At 34.6% G+C, this 14,223-nt stretch overlaps 1 pseudogene; it reads left to right on the top strand.

Moving 5' to 3' along the window:
* The first annotated feature begins 6,406 nt into the window (after window positions 1-6,406).
* Window positions 6,407-7,784, top strand: LOC120282810 (annotated as a pseudogene).
* Window positions 7,785-14,223: the final 6,439 nt, after the last annotated feature.

Below are 14,223 nucleotides of genomic sequence, written 5' to 3'. Positions count from 1 at the left end.
CCCCTATATGGTTTCTAGTTCTTGATATAATAAATGAGATTCTGACAGCCTTTACTTAGCATTGACATGGTAGTGGTAAAGTAGTAAATTATTTTGGTATTGTTGAAGAAATAAATGCAGTGATCCTTTTTTTCTTAAGTCAATCTAGTATTAATCAGGGTTTTAAATCATTTGAGTAGTTGTTGAGGATAACAAATGAAATAATAAGTTAAACTAGCATTCATCAAGTAGTTTTCATCCACACAAATAAGTAAACTGTCTTTAGTCAAAAGCCAGTGGCAATGATTTGGGATAGTCACTTTGGTTTAAAGTAGAACCACAAAGCAAAAAGCCGCAAACAAAGCTAAAGTTGGGGAAGCTAAATAAAACTAAGATGCCAAAGAGACAGGTAAATGCCTATCTAATTAATAAGGCTAAAGAAAATTGATTCTAAATAAAAAAAAACAAAACAAAGATATGCAATCTATAACACTTGTTTTTATTACTATGTGATAATGCTGAAAATATGTTACTTTATTTTTAGGGTAGGAAGTCATGTCTGTTAATGAGGAATACATCATTAGATATCCCCATGGAGGGAAAATAATAAGATAAGGGGACCCAATATATGAAAATGGGAAGGTGGAATCCTTTGGTGTGGACCCTGACAAGATTTACCTATGGGATTTCCTATGTGCAGTTGTTGGGTTATTACATTAACACTACTTTGAAGCTATTTTTTGTAGATGGTGATGGGAATTTGAGGGAAATCATTGATGGCACTAACATTGTAGGTGTGGTTCAAAAACTAAGAAGTTGTGTTTCTGTGGACATATATGATGAAACATGTGAAGGTAGGCATAAGATGGAGTTACCAAAAATTCTCAGACTTAGTGTGCAAGAGAAGTTCTTGTTTGAATTGCAATCAATAGGGGGTTCAAGTAGTGTGTATAGGAAGAAATGCCTAGATGTACTAGTAACTGACTTAGTCAGTGAAGATGAAAGCCATGGCCAGAATGAACTCCCATATGATGAACAAGACAAGGAGACAGACCTGTAATTAGTGATAGCTGTAAAGAGTGAAATCTAATCAAATGTCCAGGATATAGGCACAATCCCAGTGCAGGCACATGGTAATGGAGAATTTGTGGTTGACCAAAGTAATGATAATCTAGTGCAGACACATGGTGATGCAGAATTTGTAGCTGACCAAAGCAATTAAAATCCACTGCAAGAACATGCCAATGATAGTGATGATGATGAAATAAGGCTACCTAAGTTACCATTTGTAGATTATAACTCAGATGAGGATGCTGAGAGAGATGAAGCCAGAGACAATGTTCAGAAATATGTTGAGCTGAAGAAGAGCTTGCAAGAAGACAATCAAATTGATGGTCATGATCATACAATAGAGAATGTGTATGATAGTGCCCAGGATGGAGGCAATGTTAACCCTATTTTAGAAAGAGACAAGGTTAGGCGTTATGAGAGTGACTACAACTCATTATCAGATCCAGGGCTATGAGGACACAAGTGAAGGCTCAGATGCAGAAGATGCACAAAGGCATAGGTCCTCAAGAAAGGTGTATGATCCCAGAGCTCCTCTTGAGGATTTGTCTTGACCTGATTTTTAAAGATTTGAAGCATTTCAAGAAGGAATTGGTTGATTTTTCCATGAGGAAAGGTTTTGAATTCAGGTATGTTAAGAATGATTTTGTGAGGGTCAGGGTAGTGCGCTCAGGAAAAAATTGCAAGTGGTTAATTTTATGTTCTTATTGTAATGGGAGGAAGTCTTTCACAGTTAAGAATTATATCCCTGATCATTCTTGCTTTCTTGGTGCTATGAGAAACAGAATAGTAACAGCTCTAGTAATTGGCAATAGATTTGTAGAAATGATTGTTGCCATGCCTTTCATTAGACTAAGAAATTTGAGGACAATGGTGAGAAAAGAAATGGGAGTCTTCATCACAAGAAAAGTCTGCAGAAATGCAAACATTTTGGTTATTAAGAAGATTGAAAAGCTGTTCTAAGAGGATTTCAGGGTTTTAAATAGCTATGCCCTAGAGTTGAAAGACATCAGTCCAATTAGCAATATCTGTGTGTTGTCATAAAGACTCAAGAAAGATGAGTTGCCTACATTCCAAAAAATGTACATTTGTTTGACAGCTGTTAGAGATGGTTTTCTTAGTGGCTGTGGAAGGATTATAGGTGTTGATGGGTGCTTTTTGAAAGCATTGATGAAAGGTCAGTTGCTTGTGGCTGTTAATAAAGATGGGAACAATCAAATGTTCCCAGTAGCTTGGGTAGTAGTGCAGCAATAGACAATTGAGTCATGGACATGGTTTTTTGAGAATTTGCAAGCTGCCCTCTCATTAGTGATGGCCTTGGATGGTCTTTGATCAATGATATGCAAAATTCCCCCCCCCCAACTAATATGAAATAAATCCTATCTTTTATGGATGGTCTAATACATGTAGGTAATGATCTTTTCCCCCACATTGAACATAGGATGTCTGCAAGGCACATCTATGCAAGGTGGGGGAAAACATCAGTGCAAGGAACTTCAGATGGGATTTTGGAATGTTGTGAGGTCAACTAACCAACTTGAGATGCAGAAACACTTATAGTAGATGTCCAACATGCATGGGGGATAGGTTGATGTCAAGGAATTGTTGGAGAATTGGCCAATTACAGATTGGTGCCAATTTTGTTTTATATATTAAAGTGTGATGTCATAAATAATAACATGTGTGAGACATTCAATGGGATAATTCTAGATGCTATTAGTAAGCCAATTATATCTATGTTAGAAGACATAAGGCAATATGTCATGACTAGGATAGTAGTTAAAAGGGAGTCCTTACAAAATGGAGTTGTGATTGTGGACCAAATGTAATCACAAAGATTGAGAAAGGTAGGGGAAAGAGTGCTAAATGGCATGTTGAGTGGAATGGTGGGCGAAGACATGAAGTGTATTGGGATAATTTGGTTTTGCATGTGAGGGAGGCAAATGTAATCACAAAGATTGAGAAAGGTAGGGGAAAGAGTGCTAAATGGCATGTTGAGTGGAATGGTGGGCCAAGACATGAAGTGTATTGCGATAATTTGGTTTTTCATGTGAGGGAGGCATATGTAGTTGTGCTTGCAGAGCATGCATGTACATGTGGAAAATGGGGGAAAACTGGGATTCCATGCTAGCATGCAATGGCCTCAATTGCATTCAATGGAGTAGATCCACTAGAATATATATCTGAATGGTACAGAAAAGAGACCTACTTGAAGGCATACTAATCTCTTGTGAATCCAGTCAAAAAATATGGAATTCTAGCCATCAAGTGTGGACGTACTATTACTACCACCAATGGTGAAGAGAATGCTAGGGAGACCTTCCAAGAAAAGAAGGAGGGGACCAATGGAAGGTAAGAACTAAAGCAAAAGAAAGCTCACAAGGGCAGGTAGGATATTTAAGTACAGGTTGTGTCTTGATGAAGGTCACAATAGGATCACATGTACAAAAAGATAGAAAGAAAGTGTAAGTTATATTACTACATTATATAATCATGCTAGCCCATTTTAATTTTGTTAAACATAACCATCTGCTTTGTAGGAGAACATTCAAAATTTAGGAAGCAATGAGGTGATTCCACCCATAGATGACACTGGTAATTCTTCAGCTGGTCAGACAAGTCATGCAAGAAAAGCTACTCCAGGAAAAAGACAACCAAAGACTGCACCTAAAAGAAAAAAATTTAGCAAATGTAGAGAGCATTAAACCACATTGAAAATGCCACAGTTAGGGAGAATGCCCCAAAGGACAAACAACCTAAGATTACATCTACAGTAAGAGGGCGAATGCAATTACCACCTTCCACACAAACTCCTTTAAAATTTTAAGGTAAGAAATATTCTACATTGAATATGATGATGAATTAAATTTACCATTAGCAACTAATTGTCTAGTACTAATGTGAAATTTGTAATTGTCCAGGGAAGGCACAGTGGAGGGTTTATCATTGGAAAGGATGTGCCTCATTCCTCATCATTCATCACTGCAGATGAATTATTGGTAAGGTTATTTATCGTCTATAGTTTCATACCCATGCAAAGCCTTACTCTTGTAGAAAATGGCATGTAATCTTTGTTGATTCAATGTTCAAGAAATTAGAAAAAGCAGGGCTAATGCAAGATGCCAACTCCAAAACCACGATAACATGGCAACCAGCTCAACAGACTTTGAGGCTCCAGACTTCTCCAGATAACAGACTTTGAAGTTTTTGGGATTGGCATGTGAAATCACAAACACGAAACGTAAATGTTTATATATAATAAATTAATTAAATGCATCTCCTAATTTAAATCAAAAATAAAAATATCAAAATCTCAAGATCAGCTGAGAGCACCGATCTCGAGGAGATCTAAACATTCAAATGACCAAATCAGCTTAGAGCACCAATCTCAAAGCGATCTAAAATACACAAATCTCAGGATGAGCCGAGAGCACAGAGCTTGAGACGGTCTAAAATGCTCAAATCTCAAGATTAGCCGAGAGCACCGATCTCGAGGTGATCTAAAATATTCAAATCTCAGGATTAGCTAAGAGCACCGATCTCGAGGCCATAAAAAATATTCAAAAATACACAAATTTCAAGAAAAGCCGAGAACATAGATCTCGAGATGGTCTAAAATATTCAAATCTCTGGATCAACTAAGAGCACCGATCTCAAGGTGATCCAAAATATTCAAAATACACAAACTTCAAGACCAGCCGAGACCACAGATCTTGAGGTGGTCTAAAATATTCAGATCTTTAGATCAGCTAGGAGCACCAATCTCGAGGTAATCCGAAATATTCAAAAAGCACAAATCTCAAGACCAGTCCAGAGCACAGATCTCAAGGCGGTCTAGAATATTGAAATTCAAAGATCAGCTGAGAGCACAGATCTCGAGGCAATCTAATATATTCAAATTTTTGGATCAGCTGAGAACAAAAATCTCGAGCCGATCTAAAAATATTAAAAATCCCAAAATTAGCCGAGAGCATAGATCTCGAGGCAATCTAAGGTGTTCAAATATGAAGATCACTAATAGACCACGAAAATAAAATGAAATAAAATAATAAAAAATAATAATAATAATATATATATATATAATAAATAATACTAATAATAATAGATATATATACATATAAATCCAATCCAAGAGAAAGATAATAAAAAAAATCAAATAAAAATAAAATAAAATAAAATAATAATAATAATAAGTAAAATAAAATAATAAATAAATAATAATAATAAATCAAATCAGATAAATAAAATAAAATAATATATAATTCAGATAAATATAAAATAAACAAGTAAATAAAATCAATTAAAATCAATAAAAATAAAATAAAAAAAGAATGAAACTGGGGGAGTGGTCACCCACGATCAATAAAAAAATAAATAAAATAATGAAAAAATTTATAATAAAATAAAATAAAATATATATACTTATATAATAATATATATTACATATATAATAATAAAATATAAAAATTAAATTAATAATAATAATAAACGAAAATAATCAAACTGAAGAAAATAACAAAATAAATAAATAAATAAATAAATAAATAAATAATAATAATAATAATAATAATAATAATAATAATAATAATAATAATAAAAACGTGAGGTGTGGTAAGATGTGGTGAGGTGTGGTGCCCGTCGCGGTTCCCCACGTGGAACACAACCTTGTCCACGATGATACAACCGCTATCACGTTTGAAAATCAGAGATCGTCTATAAAAATAGGGGAATTGAGAAGAAGAAAAAAAATAAGAAGGAATGAGCGAGAGAAAGACAGGGGAAGAAGACGGAACCGGAGAAAGACGAAGAAGAAGAAGGTGCAGAAATCTCTCTCCCCATACTCAGATATATATATATATATATACATCTAAAAAAAAGAAATTATTGTTGTTGCTACCGCCGTTGTTGCCGTTGTTACTATTGTTGTTGCTGGTATTGCTGCTTGTTGTTGTCGACGATGCTACCATTATCGCCATTGTTGTTGTCATCGCTGCCATCGTGTCCTCCTCCTAGTACCGCTCTTAATGAGGAGCCCGCGAAAACAGAGAAGCCTAAGAAACTGTAAGATGCTGTGAAGATGGTGGAGTCGAAGCATGAAGAGCCAGTGAAGATGGAAGAGCCTGAGAAGCTGTCACCTATGCAGCAGTAGAAGGATGCCTTGGCGCCATTACTAGAGTACATGTTCATCTTGTGCATTCCTCTACTCATTGATGAGAAAAACAACACCATTTTGCTAAAATTCTTTTACACATGTGATTTCAAGACTATGGATGCCCTCACCATGATCAAGAGCACCATGGCCTGGTGCAAAACCTTTGAGATCGAGGCTCTCTTAAAGGAATACATAGAGTTCTCAGAGATGGAGAAAGTGGTGTTCATGCATAGCTAAGACAAAGAAGGTCATCCCGCCTTCGAAACCATGCAAGAGTATACCAAATATACAATCTAATCAAAGACAACCTCGCCATCTCTAAGAGCATCATTAAATCAAAAGCCCTTCTTTGTTTCACCATAATGCTAAAAAAAGGGATAGAAGATGTATATTACAGTTGTGTTGTGACATTGATGGAAGCTACCAAGGTTGGAGTGCAGGACGCCAACCTTCATTGATCTACACTCAAGCTCACAATCCAGGCAGCAAACCACTCGAAAGCCTATCAAGAATGTTCAAGGATCATCGTGCCATTGGTGGACTTCCTGAACGACAGAGAAGAGGTGATGATCAAAGAAGCAACGGTGATGTTGACCAAGTTCTTGAGCGTGAAGAGGAACGAAAGAGGACTGAGGCGAAGAAAGAAGAAGGAAGATGGAAGAAGCGATGAAGAAAACCAGTGAAGGAAGGAACAGACAGAAAAGAGAGGCAAACAAAGCAAAAGAGACGAAGGAGAAGAAGAAGAAAGATGAAGGAGAAAGATTTTTGGAGTAAAGAGGAACGGAAGAGGAAGAAGATCAGAAGAAAGAAGAAGGACAAGGTTTCCAAGGATCATCTCTTCCCTCTACAGGCCGTATCCCGAGAGAGAAGGATGAAGAGGAAGAATTAAATCTAGCCGTTACGGAGGTAGCATCAAATTAATGATGATTCTTAAAGTAACAATAATGAAAGAAGGGTGCGAAGAAAAACAAGGATCCACCTTCCACCATCCAAGATGCTACCGATCGAATAAGTAAAAGAAGTGATACCGTTGATAAAAAAAATAAAAAAAGCTTGATATAAGGAGTAGATTAAGAAGGCACGGCCTGATATTGCTCAAGAAGCATTGAAGGCTAGAGCAATGAGATTTCTGAAGCAAAAACGGATGTATAAAGGACAACGAGATATGCTGTATAATCAAATCTGTAACCTTGACCAAGTAGCTTTACTGTAGCCGAAATAAAAGATGCTCAACAAACTATGTCTGCATTGAAGTCATCAAAGAAGAAACTAAAAGGAATGATGAAAACTGTGAAGATTTAAGACATAAATCGCATGAAAGATGAGATGATGGATTTGATGGATGTGAGCACTGAGATTCACAAATCTTTTGGTAGAGGTTATAATATTCCTGATGACATTGATGAAGATGAACTTATAGGCGAGCTTGATACAGAAACTGAATTTGATTCAGTGTTTTACTATATCCAACCAGATAAAGAACCAAATTTAGATTCAGAATTCAGTTTTACCCAACCGACAATCTACACAGGCAGAAGATGAATTCGGTGTACCAGCTATACCTAGGGCTTCTGTACATGATTAGTCAGCAAGCTATATCAATAAATTGCCAGGGGACAAATCAGAAAGCCTTCAAATAAAGTGAAGAGCTCTAAGATTCACCTTCATTAATGACACATTGTACCGTAGATCATATGACCAGCTACTCCTGTGATGTCTTTCATATGAAGAAGCAAAAGAAGCCATGCATGATGTACATTCCAGGATATGTGGTGCACATTAATCTGGACCCAAGATGCGAGTTAAGATTAAGCGCATGGGATATTATTGGCTGACCATGGTTCGAGATTGCATTGAATATACCAAAAAATGCCATATTTGTCAAATTCATGGGGATTTTATTCATCAACATCCGAATCTCATACATCTCACAGTTTCTTCATGGCCTTTTGAAATATGGGAATAGATGTGATTGGTCCCATTAAGCCTCCATCATCTTCCAGGCATCTATTCATATTGGCTGCAACAAACTATTTCTCTAGATGGGCCAAGGCTATTCCTCTAAGAGAAGAAAAGACTGAGAACATTATAAAATTCTTCAAAGAAAATATCCTATACAGGTTTGGAACTCCAAAAAGAATTATCTCAGATAATGACCCAACTTTCAGAAGCTTTAAAATTGGGAGATTTGCACAACATCACAAAATAGATTGGAGGTATACCTCTATCTATAATGTGAGAGCAAATGTGTTGGCGGGAGCATTTAATAAAACTCTTTCAAAATTACTAAAGAAAACTGTTTCCAAAAATAAAAGAGATTGGCGTGATAGACTCCCTGAAATACTATGGGCTTATCGTACTACGTATAGGACCCCAACACAATGTACACCATACTCTTTAGTGTTTGGAACTGAAGCAGTCTTGCCACTTGAAATTCAAATACCTTCATTAAGGATGCCGTTGCAGAATAAAATATCTAATGAAGATAATATTCGACTTCGCCTAGATAAATTAGACTCTCTTGATGAAAAAGGATAGAAGTACAACAAAATCTTGAAGTTTACAAAGCAAAGATGTCCCAAGCTTACAATAAGTTGGCCAGATTTCGCACTTTTACAAAAGGAGAAATGGTTCTTATCCTCAGAAGACCTATCATCACCAACAAGCGGGCATTGCCTTTAGAATCTTTGTATTTGTTCTTATTCCTTATTCTAAGTGGAGTAGAGAATTTTGAAGTGCTAAAAGCTTCATAAGTTTTTTAAATATTCCTATATTTTACTTATGTATTTTTAACATCATATGTAGGTACTAAGCCTGTTTCTGCTATTTTGGAACTTGTTATGCGAATACCTTAGCATCAAAATTTTACAATGGCCAAAGTGTGGAATCTTTTTTTTTTCTTTTATGGTTTTTTTATATGGCACTCATATAATTATTTATAGTTGCATCAAGGATTCCCAATTTATTTAGACTACATGCAACCACATCTTCCATATTTATTCAATTATTATTGTTATGATCAAATAAAAGGTTATGTGCACTCCTATTGGATTATGTTATTTACCCTTATTAGGTTATGTTACTTACATAGGTCGTTTTAAACTATATTAAGTTTTATTTTAGAAGGCCATATAACCCTTAATGGTTTTAAACTGTATTAAGCATTATTATGTGCACTCCTATTGAATTATGTTATTTTAGAAGGCCATTGACTGTGTTAGCCTTTTTACCGAATTATATAAGTTGGAAACCAATATATTATTTTTATCTGAAATCCAAACATTGATGTTATGCAATGCGCTTCATTTGTATGTGAACATTTCATTCAATGCAATTTTGTTGTTTGTGTTGTTAATATGTACATGTACATCCACATGATTAAAATATATATATATATAGTGTGATAGTGAGAACAAGTTTGTAGTTGTGTTGAAGTTAGAAGCCATGAGGGCAATTACCACATGGTTCTCTTGAATTATTGCTAATGACCTGATGGTAATAGAATTCTGGATGATTTCCACCTAATTACCAATTATTAAAAACTCTACATTATTAACTTGTGCTCAATGGTTTGTAATTTCACTACAAGAAAAATCCCAAATCAGCATGAAAAAATTGGCACATAAAAAAAATTTGTGACAAATTTGTTACGATATTTGACATGGAATTAACAAACTGTGTCTAATATATGAGTTTTTTAATTTTTTTAATTCCGTGCCTAATACCGTGCCAAAATATAAAAATTTAATAATTTAACATGATGGTGCCAAATGCAGTGCCAAACATATTTTAAAAAAAATAATTTATTAATATCGTTCCAAATACCGTGCCAAATATCCAAATATAATAATATATTAATACCATGCCAAATATTGTGCCAAAATACAAATATAATAGTATATTTATACCGTGCCAAATACTGTGCCAAAAATATAAATATAATACTATATTACTTCCGTGTCAAATAACTTGCCAATAATATAAATATAGTAATATATAAATACACTGCCAAATGCCATACCAAAAATATAAATATATTAATGAATTAATACCATGCTAATTATGATACCAAAAATATAATTATATTAATATATTAATACCGTGCCATATACCATGCCAAAAATATAAGTATAATAATATATTAATACTATGCCAAATACCGTGCCAAAAATATAAATATACTAATATATTACTACGATGCCAAATACAGTACCAAAAATACATATAAAATAATTTATTGATTTATACTGTAGCAAAGACTGTGCCAAATATACAAATATAATAATTTATTAATACATTCATAAACTCATGATTTAAGATAATTGTATATTTAATTGTATATATTATATATATAATTATAATTCCATTCTCCCTTTTCTCAACCTCGCTCTCTCCAGACTCCATTCTCCCTTTTCTCGCTCTCTCGAGACTCAAGCACTAGCTTCGCTCCAGGCCACCTCCCACCGATCGTGACGCCGACGACCACCAGGCCATCTTCCTTATCTTCTCCTCATTCGCTTGGATCTGATCGGCGATCGCTATTGCACCATTCCAGGGATTTCCCACAATCATCACTGACGCCACCATTCCGGGGATTTTAGGTATGCCAATGACGCATGATTGTCTAGCTTTGAGTTTTTAGGGTTTTTAGTACTTTATGGGTCCATTTGATAAGCAAAAAAATGAGGGACAGGACAGCACAAACTCTCTTATCTCTTGTTTGATTTGCAAATATGTTTAGGGTACAGCACAACAACGTGTTTGAGTACAGCACAAGTTGGAAAAAAAAATTGTCCCACCAAAACCACGGTACAAGTTTTAAGTTATGGGACAGCACAACAAAAGACAATTTTACCCCACTTTAAATCCAAAAATTACAATAATTAACTAAAAACGCATCCCATCCAAAAATTTTTAGTTGTCATTCAACGCTCTACCTGATCTAATCCACGGCCATGAACCTCCTTCCCCGGTCTTCCCCTCTGCCACGGTACTTTCCTTTTCAAATCTCTCTCCTCTTCTCTTGCCTTTCCCCTTCTTACTTTCTATTCTCTTTGAGAACTCTAGGGTTTCTGGGCATCTTTCAAGATCTACCGGTCTTCTTCTATGCCAATTTTTTAAATTTATTTATTAAATAAAAAATGATTATTATGTTAAGATTCTTCTTATCTCTAATTATAATAAACTTATTTAATCTTGTGAATTATAGTTTAAAATATCAAGATAATTAGTTTTTTTAATAAGATAAGAAATGTTAACAAAATTTATAATATATTTTTCATAAATAATTATTAGTTAATATATTTAAAATTTTAAAAATATATTTGTGCCAAGTAATTTAAAATTTTTTTTGTTAATTTTTTTATTCTACAATACTATAGGAATATATAAAGGGTATTATAGTAATTTTATATTTAATTGTGTTATATTAATTTGAGTTGTCCTTTGAATATCAAACATGGCACAAGACAAATACTTGTGTTGCACTACAAGCACTTGTAGTGTGCTGTACTCTTGTGTTGTACCTTTGTGCAAATCAAACGGACCCTATGTGTTGTTTTTTATCATTTTTGGGGTTGGGTTTGACGGGATTGTGACGAGAAGGCCATTGGTGCTATAATTGGCATAAGACGGAGGCGAAACAACTAGAGTATGCTGAGATCCTGCATTTTCTGCGAAGGAAATTCAATAATTTTGGTATGTTTCATAATTGTGATTGCAAATGTTATAGGTATTGATCAGTAGCTAGGGTTGAATAATTATTTGCATTGATTTATTGTGCAATTGTTTATAAGTTTTGAAATTGAGCAATTGTAAGAAGTGATTTTTTTGTAAACAAGTTAAATAACTTTAGTATTTTTGGGTTTGTGCTTTTCCACATTGTTCTAAGCCCACTGTTTGGTTTGCTTGCTGAATTCATATGTAGATGTTTGAAAAATTCAAGACGCCACTAATCGATTAACTGGGAAGACAAAGCAAATCTCTCATGTGCCTATTTATCTTGACATTTATTCATCGAATGGTATGACATCCTGTGGTTGTGATCTTAACATCTAAACTATTTGGCTGAATTGGTTATTAGTGAATCATTTTGTGACTAGACAGTAATACATGATCATTGCTTCTTCTTTTATAGTTTTAAAATGGGTTAATTATCTTTGTGTAACATCCTAGTATGGTTGATATGTGTGACTTAAACATTATATTAACTAAGAGAACTATTAAGGAAAAATGTTGAATGACATTTTTGAAGAATCTGAACTAGAGGGAAATTTTTTTGAAAAAGTATTAAGAAAATGTTAGTCTGGAATGATGACACCATATCATTGCAGGTGATGATGTTATGGTGATAATCAAAGTTCTGAATTGCCTCATCAGCATTGGCAACCAATTCCAATGATGACTTGAGATCATGAGAGCCAGATTCCTCAATAGTACTAGCACTAGTTCCAAGCATCAGTCTTTTCTTCTTGTGTTCTTTCCCTTGCACTTGTTCTCGCTTTCTCCCGGAACTCCTTAGCAAGAACTGGATTAAACAGGGTTTTTTTAGTTTGTTGAACAGCTGACCTTTTCATCTTCTATGGTTTGATCACATTCACTTCATTAGTCATTATTTTTGCAGTGAACTTATCTTTGCATTTTGAAGTAGAAGACTGATTACTACTACTACCACTACTAAACGTGAATCCTCCTCTGGGGTTCACAACTGCAGTAAGATCTCTGATAGCTGACTTTTGCTTGTTAAGCAACCACTGAACGGTTTTGCTTGGTTTATCAAACCTAAGCATATCCTACAAATCAAAAAATCTCCAAGCAACCTCAAGTGAGAGCTTCATTCTCCGCTCTCTCAACCCCTATGCTGTGTATATCTTACTGTGCCAATCCTTTCTCACTAATCTCTTACGAGAAGTAAGAATTCTCTTATCTTTTTTTTTGCTATCTATAGGTTCTCTGTATTTCTGCCAACTAACTCAAATAGTCTCAATGGTGATACTTGATTGAACTCTTCATATATGAAGCCAACTCGAAAAATGCTACGTCAACTTGAACTTTAACTTGTTCTTGACATGCCTAATTTCTTTCCTTTTCTTTTGATTTTGGTACATTGATTTCTTCATTTGCATGTATGTGTCCTACTATAGTCTTTAAAAATTTTTAACTGCATAGGGTGTTGGAAAAGCATATAATGAATTGAAGAAAGGAGAGCCTGTCATAGACGGATTGTTTGATATAACTAGATTTAGCTCCAAGGTAATTTAGCTCTGTTTGGAAGGTAACTTCTGGCTGATTCCTTGACATATTTAAAAAATAATGGGATTTGGAGACCGGACTGAGATTAGAGAGAGAGGGATTAATCTGAGTGGTGGCCAGAAGCAGAGATTTCAACTCGCCAGGGTTGTTTATCAGGACTTTAATGTTTATCTACTTGATGATGTCTTCAGTGTTGTTGATGCTCATACAAGTTCTGAGATCTTCAAGATTTTCATTCTTTTTCCTTTCTCCTATTTGTATGCTTTTGATATTACTAGTTCTTAGTTTTTGATTCATTGGTGGTGGTGTTTCATAGGAATGCGTCAGAGGAGTTCTCTGTTAGAAGAGGAGAGAGAGAGTGGAACAAATGTATATGCTTGAACACCTTACATGAGTGACCCTTTGGGTCTACATATAGAATATGATAAGTATACATATACGTCTGTACATACATATACATGTATACATATATAGACAATACAACAATACATCTAACATTCTCAAAGATAAAACAACCCTGCTTGTTACTCACCAGGTTGACTTCTTGCACAATGTCAATTGCATCTATGTGAGTAGTCTCTGATTCCTCTTTATTATTTATTTGTTCATTTTTACTGTATGAAGTTAGAACATGGCTATGATTTATTGCTGATTTTTTTATAATGATTTATTTTAGATGAGAAACTCTTTCTGTTGTTGATTATTTGTGAACTCAATCAAAATTCTTATCTGATCATGGTTGCTAAGACTAAAAAAGTTTAATAATTCAGCAT

This window comes from Dioscorea cayenensis, chromosome 18, assembly GCF_009730915.1.
Source record: "Dioscorea cayenensis subsp. rotundata cultivar TDr96_F1 chromosome 18, TDr96_F1_v2_PseudoChromosome.rev07_lg8_w22 25.fasta, whole genome shotgun sequence".
Classification (NCBI taxonomy): Eukaryota; Viridiplantae; Streptophyta; class Magnoliopsida; order Dioscoreales; family Dioscoreaceae; genus Dioscorea; species Dioscorea cayenensis.
The sequence above is the reverse complement of the archived record's forward strand: the minus strand, read 5'-3'. Positions and strand labels throughout refer to the sequence as shown.